The sequence below is a fragment of the Brachionichthys hirsutus genome, chromosome 22, assembly GCF_040956055.1.
Source record: "Brachionichthys hirsutus isolate HB-005 chromosome 22, CSIRO-AGI_Bhir_v1, whole genome shotgun sequence".
NCBI lineage: Eukaryota > Metazoa > Chordata > Actinopteri > Lophiiformes > Brachionichthyidae > Brachionichthys > Brachionichthys hirsutus.
This window is the reverse complement of record NC_090918.1, coordinates 4,430,114-4,443,810: the sequence shown is the minus strand read 5'-3', so window position 1 is coordinate 4,443,810 and position 13,697 is coordinate 4,430,114. Positions and strand designations below refer to the sequence as shown.

The 13,697-nt window shown below is 45.7% G+C and overlaps 1 protein-coding gene across 1 annotated transcript in view; it reads right to left on the bottom strand.

Annotated features, from left to right (window-relative positions):
• LOC137910698 (uncharacterized) overlaps nucleotides 1–13,697 on the bottom strand; it is a 257,139-nt gene that overhangs the window by 96,626 nt on the left and 146,816 nt on the right. The window lies entirely within an intron of this gene.

Sequence of the window (13,697 nt, the reverse complement as noted above, 5' to 3'; positions counted from 1 at the left end):
ACAAATGGAAAATAACAATATCAGATTGTCTTATTTTCTTACAACCATCAGGCTGTTTCTGACTGTTTGTTGTGGACAAAATGCCGGCTTTCTTACCTCATGAAGGTGTGGTGGGACAGGATGCCGGTAAAATCCTCTCGACAAAAAAAGGAGAAGAGAAGCAGATAAACTCCGGATGTTCCTCACAAAAAACCGAAGGATTCCCGTTTGTGTATTTTAGGGTGAATATACCAAATAAAAAAAAGGAACGGATCGATGTGTTCATTCGGTATTTATTCAGAAACACTGAAGCAGTATATGCAACAGAAGGAAAGAAAAAAGTGCTTCTAGAATAAATCGATCTATAGAATATAAAGAAAATAGATTTAAGTTTTAAACGAATTCCCGGATGAGATGCGCGCTCGGAGGAAGAGTGTTCTGGAGGAGGGGAAGAGAGGACGCAGCCTTTTATAAAGATGAGCGTTGCATCAGCCCAGGCCCAGGGGGGGATGTCGAGGGGCGGGGCGAAGGAGTGGACGAGGAGGCGTGGCCTGACTGGCTGTGACGAAGGAGGAGACGCTTTACGCGCGGCAGATGCGTGCGCTCTGTGTGCAAACGGTGACCCAATGGCAAATCAAATCCTAGGAATACGTGGGAATAATTAAACCAGTAATTACACTAAAGGTCTAAAATATATTGTTGTGCTAAAAGATTCGTTTGTGATGTTTGAATTTAACAGCAGAGCATGTTGTGCATGTGTGACACGAGCAGCCATCCGAGGGCGGAAAACGTCCAGCCGCTCGGTCCAGTCACGTCCCTCACTGTGTTCATCAGTCAACGTTACAGTCAGGCTGCTTAGAATCCAGTAAAGTCAGTCAATGTTACAGTCAGGCTGCCTAGAATCCAGTAAAGTCAGTCAATGTTACAGTCAGGCTGCTTAGAATCCAGTAAAGTCAGTCAATGTTACAGTCAGGCTGCTTAGAATCCAGTAAAGTCAGTCAATGTTACAGTCAGGCTGCCTAGAATCCAGTAAAGTCAGTCAACGTTACAGTCAGGCTGGTTAGAATCCAGTAAAGTCAGTCAATGTTACAGTCAGGCTGCTTAGAATCCAGTAAAGTCAGTCAATGTTACAGTCAGGCTGCTTAGAATCCAGTAAAGTCAGTCAATGTTACAGTCAGGCTGCTTAGAGTCCAGTAAAGTCAGTCAACGTTACAGTCAGGCTGCTTAGAATCCAGTAAAGTCAGTCAACGTTACAGTCAGGCTGCTTAGAATCCAGTAAAGTCAGTCAATGTTACAGTCAGGCTGCCTAGAATCCAGTAAAGTCAGTCAATGTTACAGTCAGGCTGCCTAGAATCCAGTAAAGTCAGTCAATGTTACAGTCAGGCTGCTTAGAATCCAGTAAAGTCAGTCAATGTTACAGTCAGGCTGCTTAGAGTCCAGTAAAGTCAGTCAACGTTACAGTCAGGCTGCTTAGAATCCAGTAAAGTCAGTCAACGTTACAGTCAGGCTGCTTAGAATCCAGTAAAGTCAGTCAATGTTACAGTCAGGCTGCTTAGAATCCAGTAAAGTCAGTCAACGTTACAGTCAGGCTGCTTAGAATCCAGTAAAGTCAGTCAACGTTACAGTCAGGCTGCCTAGAATCCAGTAAAGTCAGTCAATGTTACAGTCAGGCTGCTTAGAATCCAGTAAAGTCAGTCAATGTTACAGTCAGGCTGCTTAGAATCCAGTAAAGTCAGTCAACGTTACAGTCAGGCTGCCTAGAATCCAGTAAAGTCAGTCAATGTTACAGTCAGGCTGCCTAGAATCCAGTAAAGTCAGTCAATGTTACAGTCAGGCTGCTTAGAATCCAGTAAAGTCAGTCAATGTTACAGTCAGGCTGCCTAGAATCCAGTAAAGTCAGTCAATGTTACAGTCAGGCTGCCTAGAATCCAGTAAAGTCAGTCAATGTTACAGTCAGGCTGGTTAGAATCCAGTAAAGTCAGTCAATGTTACAGTCAGGCTGCCTAGAATCCAGTAAAGTCAGTCAATGTTACAGTCAGGCTGCCTAGAATCCAGTAAAGTCAGTCAATGTTACAGAGCTTCAGACAAATTCAAATTCATGCTTTTATTGGGCAGAAACCTTGGACAGAACCTCAGGCTCATAGTGGACGGCCATCTGTCTGGACCGGCTGGGCTGAGAAGATGAGAGAGAGACAGTGATAGAGAGACAGAAAGAGGGACAAACAGAGGGAGAGAGAGAGATTAGTCACATATATTTATAACATGAATAACCAGGTAGAGGGCGGAGCTTAGCGTGTCATGATGTTCAGCCACCACTACGCTCAAGCAGCAGCAGATCTGACTGTTTCCAGTGAGGAACGGAGGAACGCACGCTCCTTGTGTCATTTGATTTAAAGTTATTTTCACAATTCAAACAGTTGACAAAGTTAATGCCGCGCTCTTTATGTAGTTCAGGAGAATCCAATGCTTTAGAGTGAAATGGAAAGATGGCGGCGATGAATCCAGGTGCGTGCATGCAGGTGCGCATCCATTCAGTTCACGTGCAACAAGACAAAGTCAAAAGACAGGAGCGCCGCTCGGTCTCCCAGCAGAGCCTGTTGGTGCACATTTGGGTTTGCAGTGACCTGTTCAGGCATGCTGTACATTCAGTTGTCTGCATCACACACACACACACACACACACACACACACACACACACACACACACCTACACACACACACACACACACACACACACACACACACACCCCGTGCATTCCTATGACTTGTGTAGTTCTGTAAGTACCGGTACAATCCTTTGTACGTGGCTTTAACTCAATCTGGCAGATCTAAGAAGGATCAGAAAACTGCAGTGGGGGGCAAGGGGTGCATGATGGGAACATTGGTCCGAGCACTGGGGCCACGCCCCCCCCCCCCCTCCTATCATTACACATCTGCAGCTTCCAACAGGGCTTCTGCTGATACGACCACGACTCGCACAAGTCGCTGCAGCTGCTGCTACACACAGTGCTAACGTTGTGCTACCTCACAATTCCATTGAGACGGTCATGGAACAAGGCTGTGAGTGGAACGCTGGCGACACTCAGGCAGCTCCAGGCCTGCGGGAACGCAGCCCCACGAGTTTGGGTGTGCTCACGTAAAGTAGAGGCGTAACTAGAGGAGGAATTATTCTGTGCAAAGCAAAACTCCTGAGCTGGAGTAACGGCAGCGAGTTACAAGACGCTGCAGGAAAATAGCTTTGCTCTACTGGCCCCTGGAACTTTGCTCTACTGGCCCCTGGAGCTTTGCTCTACTGGCCCTTGGAGCTTTGCTCTACTGGCCCCTGGAGCTTTGCTCTACTGGCCCTTGGAGCTTTGCTCTACTGGCCCCTGGAGCGGCCTGTTCATTCAACTTGGAGAGAAAGACTCCAGCCTTCAGTCAATTTAAAATAGGAGAACTTCAATAAGAATCAATCAGGGTATCCTAAAATAGAATATGGATTTGAAATATAGATATCATTAAATAGGACTGAGCCAAAGACAGGATCAATAGATTTATGAAGTGTTTAATACATTTACGTCACATTGTTTGTGTTCCATGCGCTGGTCTGTGCCCTCGTCATCGTCATCGTCATCGATTGGTCCGATCTTTCAGCCGCACAAATGATGAGTCCAATGAAATGGTGAAATGAGGAACGCTGTCGCCACAATTCCCTGTCATGCACATTTGTGTCTTTTTAGCCTTCCTTGTGGAGTCATGGCACAGTGCGGCCTTCTCGCTGTCTTATATAAATCCACTGACTGGATGAATTCCTCTCAGGACATCCTATATAATGGTGCCAGTCTCCCGCCGGGCCCCCCCTCCCGCGTCTGAGCCGGATCACTAACACCACTTATTACGTTTTCATTGTCCTTGCCTTTCAACCGGAGACTTTTGACTCGTCCACCTCGCTCACCCCGTCCCCACTGTGAATGTTCTTGGAACAGTTAACCTCTGAGGAGGATCTGCGTTACAATATAGACGAGGCAGGAGATCTCACCATCAGCCACGCTTTAACAGGAAACTAAGGTTGTTGGGTTGATCTCCGCTGCCTCGAGGTGTGAACACAGAACCAACGCAGAGATCTGATGTGAAGCTTCGCTCTGCTCGTTGCATCGTGAGTTAAAAAGACGTTACACTCTACTCCCCGGGGCGAGTTACTTTTTGTTGTGATCGTTAACTCTCTGACCTCACATGTCAACGAGCGTTTGCAGACTTTGATGGGCTCCGAGTGTCTGAACCCAACCGCCATTCGCCGCTGGCAGCACAATGGAGGCTGTTAGCCATCAGACTGAAAAGCAAACAAGTCCCCAAAGAGGAAGTGGAACCTTGTCGTGTCTCTCGCACTGACGCACACTAAAGCAGAGCCGCCGGGTTGATCCTGATCGGACATGAGGCGGGATCAGGGTCCCTGCGTAAACACAAGCTCCTAAACCTTTGGGAAAACCCACAGGGCCCAACAAACACAACTGGATCCTCCACAGTTTGGCCCGAGCTCAGGTTTGCCTTAAATGTCACAGTGAATGTTATTTTTCCGACCGATTCCCGTGTCATTCCATCCATTCCCAATCAATCATGCTGTATGTCAACATTTACCTGCATTGCTCCTTTAATCTCCACAAATGACGAAGAAGCGTTTTGCTTTTATAGAAATCACCAATAACGGCAATGAGAATTTACGCTGATTATTATTAATTACCCTTTGCTAGGTAGTTAACAAATAAATAATTGGCAAAAGCCATGCCTCATTCCTTTTAGAGTTTTGGTTTAATCTGATTTGCTCAATGCGAGGCTGAATTCTCCACTGATGTCAGAAGCTTCTTTACCATTTCTTTAATTCAGAACCTGCATGAACCCTGAGCTCGCGTCTCCCAGCCCAGGCCCAGCCCAGGGACCAGGTTCCGGAGTCCAGTTTGACCCACGTGGTAAGTCTCACTCATTTAGCTTCCGAATGTCTCGATGTGCCGGAGCATCTCCTGATTCAGGAGCATTACCTTAGTAATCCTCTTACTGGTGGGAAAGTGGTTTAGCGAGCACAGGACACAAACGGGGGATCACGCTAGCCTTAAGGGCCCTGATGGGGGGGGGGGGGGGGGGGGTTGCTCGTCTCGCTTTCTAAAAACTTTCCACCCAGGATGGAACTCGGTCAGTCCCATGAACTCGCTGACTTTCCCTTTGTCTCTGCTGGTCTGTAGCAGAGACAAAGCCTCATGGAGTGATACGTACCGGTGCTGTCCTTCACCATAGTATTATAGTCAGGAGTCTCGCGGAGTGATATGTACCGGTTCTGCGCTTCACCATAGTATTATGGTCAGGTGTCTCGCGGAGTGATACGTACCGGTGCTGTCCTTCAACATAGTATTATGGCGTGCTGACAAAGCAGAGTTCCAACTCGAGGCAGAACACGGGAATAGAGCAGTGGCGAGAGAATCCAGCATTAATGAATCAATGGAGGAAGAGGAGGAAGCAAGAAGAAGACCTGCAGCAACTCGGCTCCTGCGATCGGCGACTCCGTGCGCGCCGATCTCACTGATACGGTCTAAACCCAAGTGAAGCTAGCTAACGAGCTAACTAGCAAACTAGCTTATCATCATCATCCCCGGTGGATTAACCAAAGAACTCCAACCGCGCAACGTTAAACTGCGAGCTGCGTGGGAGCGCTGGACGACAGAAGGAGAACACACATTCACCAAGACAGGGAGGCGACCCCGGGCGAGTTTCATCTTGAGAATAAAGTTTGACTTATCTGACTGTTTTTGTGTTATATTGTGTTATAACGCGCTAGTTCATTTAGTGTTTTGCCTTTCTAGCTGCAGTCGATTGTCCCTGCTGAGTTGCCGTAGAGCAGAAATAAAGAACAAGGCTCCCCGCTAAACAGTGTCCGGTGTCCAGTATATTACATGGTGTCAGTTTTGTTTCGCTTAATGCGCCTTAACACCCGGTGCGCCTTTTGTATGAAAAAAGACGTGTTCATTGATGTTGCGTGAAGTTGTGCTTTATTACCAGTTGCGTCATATGGTCGTGAAAATATGGTAATTTACATTTTGAGCTTTTTTTCTTTCTTTTTTTTAAGCTACAAACCAGCAACTATTTCTTATGGGCCACAACGTTTTAACTTTGTGTACTTATTATTCCAGTCAGAACATTACTGTCCACGTGTAAAGTTTAATGATTATGTTCCCTCTCATCTAACATCATCAGTGACATTTTCCTCTTCTGTGTAGTCTGCTGTTCCAGGTTCTTCAGTTCACTGCAAATCTCCCTCTTTTTCTAATTGAATAAAATAAGTGCATTAAAGCTCCTTATTATGAACATGCACCCCAGTCCTGTGTTAAATACTAGTTGAGTCTGGTCTCCTTTGATTGCACTGAACATAAACAGCTCTGGCCAGACTAAAATAATCTGGTGTATGCAGGCCGAAGGAGGAGAATGTTCTGTAATAGAACCGTTGGATCTCATCGTTCACCTTTGATACTGCAGCCCGCAGTGCCATTCAGATCCCAGCAGGCTCAGGTGGGTCTGCTGCCTGACACAGAGGTCAAACTTCCCAGTTTCACTATTCACACAGCCCCAGCTGTTTATTGTTGTGGAGAAATACATGTTTGTGTATCTGTGCGTGATACCATAGCTCTTCATCTGGCACTACCAGCAGGGGGGGGGCGGGGGGAAGAATGAGGATGGAGGTATTTCAGTTCCAGTTTGACCAGAAATCATGCATTTCTTTTTTTTTTTTACAAAGAAATTAATCTGTACAAAGATAAATCTGCATATTTCTGCGGGATTTTTGTCAAGAGACAAGATTTTGGATTTGAGCATCTCAAAAATGTCAGACATCATGACCTTTTAATAGCATCTGATAATGGACTTGTCTCTGTGCTTATTTTATTAGATCTCAGTGCAGCCTTTGACAAAATAGATCATCAGATTCTGTTACAGAGGCTGGAACAATCTGTTGGTGTTAGAGGATCTGCAATGAACTGGTTTAGATCATATTTATCTGATAGATTTCAGTTTGTACGTGTTCATGACAAGTCTTCTACGTACACTGAAGTTAAATATGGAGTTCCACAGGGTTCAGTGCTTGGACCTATTCTGTTCATGCTGTATATGCTTCCCTTAGGTAACATTATTAAGAAACACAACATAAATTTCCACTGCTATGCGGACGATACACAATTATACCTGTCAGTTCAGTCAGACAAAGTCGATCAGTTGGTTAGACTTCAGACGTGCCTCAAGGACATTAACTCCTGGATGACCAAGAACTTCCTGTTATTAAATCTAAATAAAACTGAGGTTCTGGTTCTTGGGCCAAAGCATCTCAGAAATGTTTGTTCTAGTGTTGTAGTTGAACTAGATGGCATCTCAGTGTCCACCAGCACCACTGCCAAGAATCTGGGGGTAATCTTTGATTTCTTGCTAAGAATTAGTCACACACCCTCGTCATTTTCTCGCCATTCTATATTTAGCTTAGCTAACAATTCGATGGGATATTTAAAGCTGAAAATGAAAACTGTGAATGATGGTCAGGAAATCATTTTACACAGAGACCCATTACTATCCTGCAGCTTGGTTCCGTTTCGTAGCTCTGCTGGTCCCAGTGTGGTTCTGCCCTTACAACAGCTTGGTTCCGTTTCGTAGCTCTGCTGGTCCCAGTGTGGTTCTGCCCTTACAACACAGGAAGTACATCGAAATGTCTTTGCTCTGACGGTTTCCTTTTTGCAGCTGGAGGTGAAAGGTTGCCAACTGCAGGGAAGAGGAGGTGCTCCAGGGATACCCAGAACCACCATGGAATCCAAACGCTGTTTGTTCTGGATTATGGAAGACTTAGCAACATGTGAGATGTGAAATTACATCCAGAAATTTTAACTCATTCAATGCCATTCACGTCTAAAGAAATGTTTTTGAAACCCAAACATTCACTGCCAACCCTGACTTTGAAATCTGCTTCTCTTCAACAGGCAATAAATCCAGAACGAAAGATGGTAGGAACTCACTTTCTTGGTGAAAGAGAAGACTTTAATCTTTCATTTGGTTGGTTCAGTGTGTTCATAGTCAGAGTAAAGAATATTCTGTGGGGATTGGAAAATCGGGCAAAATGAGCAAAAACTGGGGAAAATGGCTGGCACTGAAAGAGTTAAGCAAAGCGTTGTGACATTTGGACAGTGTGGTGGACAGTGTGTTGGACAATGTGTTGGACAGTGTGGTGGACAGTGTGGTGGACAGTGTCTTGGACAGTGTGTTGGACAGTGTGTTGGACAATGTGGTGGACAATGTGGTGGACAGTGTGGTGGACAGTGTCTTGGACAGTGTGTTGGACAGTGTGGTGGACAGTATGTTGGACAGTGTCTTGGACAGTGTCTTGGACAGTGTGGTGGACAGTGTGTTGGACAGTGTCTTGGACAGTGTGGTGGACAGTGTCTTGGACAGTGTGGTGGACAGTGTCTTAGACAGTGTGTTGGACAGTGTGGTGGACAGTGTCTTGGACAGTGTCTTGGACAGTGTGGTGGACAGTGTGTTGGACAATGTGGTGGACAGTGTGTTGGACAGTGTCTTGGACAGTGTGGTGGACAGTGTGGTGGACAGTGTGGTGGACAGTGTGGTGGACAGTGTGGTGGACAATGTGGTGGACAGTGTGTTGGACAGTGTGGTGGACAGTGTGGTGGACAGTGTGTTGGACAGTGTGTTGGTGATAGAGTTTATATCAGTTGGACGTGTTGACTGGGTGCTATTTGTGGATCTTTGGGACAGACAGCTGACGTCCTGTACGAGAAGTCTGCTATCACTGATTCCCAACAAAGTAGGAATGTGACTCAAAGTATTTCAGAATGAAATACTCCCCCCGAGTTTCCTCACACCTCTAAATATAAATTCCACAAACTGCAAAGTTCCTGGGAGTTCATCATGACCTCGCTGCCCAGGTGGAAGTTACGTTGAGCAAATCTACCCGTCAATTTTTTTTTCACATCACGGTCATCAACAGCCTCGATTTGAAATGATTATAGGAAGTCACAACGGTGAGTTTGTTAAATATAAATCTGATGAGTCAGTGAGACGAAGACGTCGGTGTGGCGTTGTCCCTCTGGTTGCCTCACAACCGGGACTTAAAAACGTCTTTCCTTGTTCTTTACAGCATCATTTATGAAGACTTTAACTACAAACACATTATTTCCTCTACCCTCAACAACCAGGTGAGTTCCACACAGCTCTTTAACCACAGGTCACTGTTGCCGCTGGCAACCAGAAGTGCTTCTGGGCAGGCAGACGAGTCCAGATGTTGAACTGCATGCGTCTGTAAGACATCACTGGGTGCAGAACGTTGGCATCCGGGCTGAGATCATCCTCTAGGGCGGCGCCACGCAGACGTTATTTCGTTTAGTGCATCGCTACAAAGACACGTAGAGAAGTGTCTTCATTGCACACGTCCCGTACAGAGATTTGCATCAGGTGTGAAAGGGTGACTGATACAATAGTTAAAGTGTCTCATCTCGAACTTTTATCTCTTGTTAAAGTAACATTTTAACACAGAAACAGCAGTTCATGCAGTAGAGGCTGAAGTACTGAGTAGACCAGACAAATCTGTGGGCGGCCATCGAGACAGCGGTGAGCTGGAGTTAGGCCTTTCATCAGTGTCCTGGAGACACAAAGACTCACCCACAGACGAGACGGGCAGGGACAGACAGGAGCATGGGAAAACAGAGGACTCCTCAGGGAGGAGAGGGACGAAAGCCGAAATAACTAGAAAAGCACTCAGAGAGCACAGACCTCCCCCAAGCAGCTCGTTCCCCTCCTAACTGGATCTACACCGTCCACACGGTGATCTGGATCAGCACCAAAATTCATTCTTGTGTTCCTGGTAACATTCCCAACATGTCCTGAAAACGTCATTAAGATCCGTCCATAACCTTTTGAGTTATGTTGCTAAGAGACAGGCAAACAAACAAACACAGACGAAAACACAACCTCCTCAGCAGAGGTATTTAAAAACATAAATGAGTTCTCACATATGTACTACAGCTACTGAACAATAGCTCAGGTTACTGCCATGCCAGAAATCCTAAAGCTCTGCTTGTATTTATTTGTATTTATATTTGTTTGTGTATTTGTTCCCCAGCTCATTTTCAGCTTTTCATTTCACGTTTCTCCCTCATCTGCCATCTAAATTAGCACAAATAAAGTTTTTCATCTGAAACAATTTGATTATCAGTTGTGGGCGTGGTCAGAAGAACCTTCACTCCAGTTTGGTTTTGAATAGATGTTTGCTGCAAAGCTGGACTTTCTGACTCGGACACATCCACACAGTGTTGTGTGTGTCTGTGTGTGTGCGTGTGTGCGTGTGTTACTGTGAGCTCAGGTATTTGGCAGCGCAGTGTGACCAGTATGACCAGTATGTGACCTGTTGCTTTATAGCATGTTCTCCAACCTGTTCCATCTAAATTACGGAACATTTAATGGAGTTAAAGTGTACAGTACTTTGTTTTTCTTTAAGAATTCAGAATTCTCTCCATGAAATATTTTTCAAACCTTAGTTTGTGAAGTTTCTTTATTATTTTGTGCTTGTTCGAACATTTTCAAACGGCAGCTAAACAGAGACTTCAGCGTGGCTCCTCCCGTTTTCTCCCCACGCTCGAACCCAAACTGAGCAGCGTGTCCCGCTTGTCTTCCGGTAATTGTGTAGCCCCGAACAAACAGAGGAAGAACTGAACCCAGCAACAATGAAAATAGCAGAAATACCAAACTCGGGAAGTGAGCGGTGCTGAGTGCGGTGACGTAACATCCACCTGAGTCGGGTGTGAAACCACCGAGGCCACATTCCTGACCGTGTGTGAAGCTCTAAAACCGTTCTGAGGCCAGATACTCTCTCTGGTGAGAATAAAACACGGACAAAACAACAAGCCATGACTGCGTATTAGAGGTCTGTCTGCAAAAACAACAACAACAACAACGTCAACAACAACAACAACAACGAACGACAACAACAACAACAGCGAACGACACTGAGGCCGCTTATCAGGTCTGTCCACATGAATGTCCCGGCCAGTCCCGAGCGTCAGAGGATTTAAACTATAGATATATAATGTTTTACTAATGGGGGATAGTGAAAGTGGCGATGTGCAGGATAATGAAGTTAGGCTATTTATTTATGTATTATGTAGGAGGGGAGGACCCGGCTCACTGTGGGGTGAGAGGAGCATCATAAATAGAGTCCGAAATGTAACCCAGGAAATACTATTTCATCCTTCTGTCAGACGTTTCACTGATTTCTGTATTAATACACGTTTGAGTGTTTTATTAGTCAGTCATTGTTTTTGTGTGTTTTTGTTTTAGACACAGCAGTGCTTCGTGCAACCAGGGAAGAACAACAACAACAAATACCTTTAGTGGTTTCAATATTTGGTTGAGTATGATCTCAGGCTCTAGAGTTTACATGCAGTAAAAAACAAAAAACAAAGATTGATTTAAACTCCAGACTCCAGAAGAATGATCCTGGATCAGTTTGTAAACACATCTTAAATGATGCACAAAGTGCAAACGGCAGCGGAGAACTGGCACGAGCCACATTCACAAGAAATAGAGGCGAGGTCTGTTTCTGCTCGCTGTCCTTCTCTCACACCCTGCAGCGGCAACCTGCCGGTTCAATATTTATCCGTGACTGATGACCTGCTGAACGCAAATAGTACGTCACAGGACCCACAAATGATATTTTGGATCTGCTGATCCACATTGTTTGAATTTATACATCATAGGCCGAACGACGAGTGACTGAAATCCAAAATGTCGCCTTGAACAATCTGAAGATTGTGTTTCTGTTCTTGGATCTATTGAATTGAATTGATAAACCTTTTATTCCCATCAGCCGAGCCCTCTGTGGCTTCTTAGAATAAAGCCTTTTAAAAGGAGACAAACGTCTCTGAGCAGGTTCCAGTTGGAAAGGACGTCGGACACAGTTGAGCTCCGGAGGAATCACGCACCTGTGTTTACCGTGCACACCCGTGTGAGGCGGTGAGTCATGATGGCAAAGGGCGACAGGCGAAGGCGTCTTTGTTACGCTGTGTGCTGAGGTTTAGTGGTGCAACATGTTCACATAACGAAAAGTCAAGCCATGCTTACTGCTCCTCCTGCTGCTCTTCTCTCTGTCTCAAGGAGGGGGGGGGGGGGCACACCCTGGACAAGCCACCAGTTCATCGCAGGGTCACACATAGACAGACAGTCATTCACAAACACACGCACACACACACACACACCTAGGGACAATTTAGCGTAACCAATTTGTCTAAGTTTCATGTTTCTGGTGGTCGGAGGAAGCCGGAGAACCCGGAGAGAACCCACGAAGACACGGGAAGAACACGCAAACTCCTCACAGAGAGCCGGATTAGAACCCGTGACCTTCTTCTAACCACTGCGCCACCATGCTGTCCAGCTCGGCCTATGACAGCATATTGATATGGATTAACTATAAGCTTTGTTAAAAAGGAAAGTCTTTCGAGGAATCTGGAACGTAGAGCGATGGCGTTTGCCTTGCGTCCCGGATCAGGGACAATACAGGCTTTGATTTAATGATAAAAGTAAGATAAATGTTCATTACAGCAGGTGCTGCTTGAGAACCCTAACCCTAACCCTAATCCCCCTTCGGGTTCTACGTTCTCTGTGCTTTCAATTAAAAAAACGTATATTTTGTAAAGTACAAATATGTAAAGTAAGCTGACAAATACATCTGCTAAGTATTTTATCTACTGTACTTTCCCTTTGAAGCTGCAATCTCACTTTAAGCATTCTACTACACTCTTATCTAAATGCCAACAGTAAAAGTTACGACATCACTTCCTGTGATGAAAGTGTTCTGGCCTGACTCACCATGTTTTTCCTGCGAAGTCATTGAAGGATGAGCGAGCAGAGATAGCTCCTCCCCTGCTGAATATCAGCCACGTCGGGACACGCAGTTTAGTTCGCAGCTCGCCCCTGGACCAATAGATAATCTTGGGAATTCAAACTGTGGCAACACAAAGTACACAGGAAAGTGTTCTCGTGGGAGTCAGTAGTTCTTTGTCGTACATTTGTTTCATCATGTCGCTTATTCTTTATTTCAGCAAATGAAAATGTTTCATGATGAAGTGTTGATAGTAGAAAACAGGAAACGCAAAACGTTTCATGGCGAGGTTAAAGAAGACACCGTAAAAGTTGAACGGCCTTCCCTCAGTGGAGGAGGAGTTCTCACATCTCCTTCCCCAGGTTCTCCTCCCAGCACGAAGGTTACAGGTTCAAATCCAACTGTCTGGGACAGTCTTTGGTCAAAATAGCAAACAGATGCTGCAGTACAGCGTCCCTCATTTCTGTCTCACACAGATGCTGCAGGACAGCGTCCCTCTTTCCTGTCTCAAACGCCTCTGAAAATCAAACCAAAACTAAATTCATAGCGGGCACGCACTCATCTGCACGCTACCATGGCAACCGGTGAGGTGACTTTTTTTTAGCACGTTTTTGCCAGAACGTTACCACCAAAAATAAACTTTATCCACTCTGTTCTTCTTCTTCTTCGACTCATGCACGAGACACAGGTAGAGCGTGGACACGGGGAGAGTGCGCGCACGTCTTGTGGGCGTGCCCCCCGATGTGACATCACAACGGGGGGGGGGGAGTGCTGCCAGACATGTTTCAGTACTTGATTACAGAACTACACAAACTACGCCGGTAGGCAAGTCG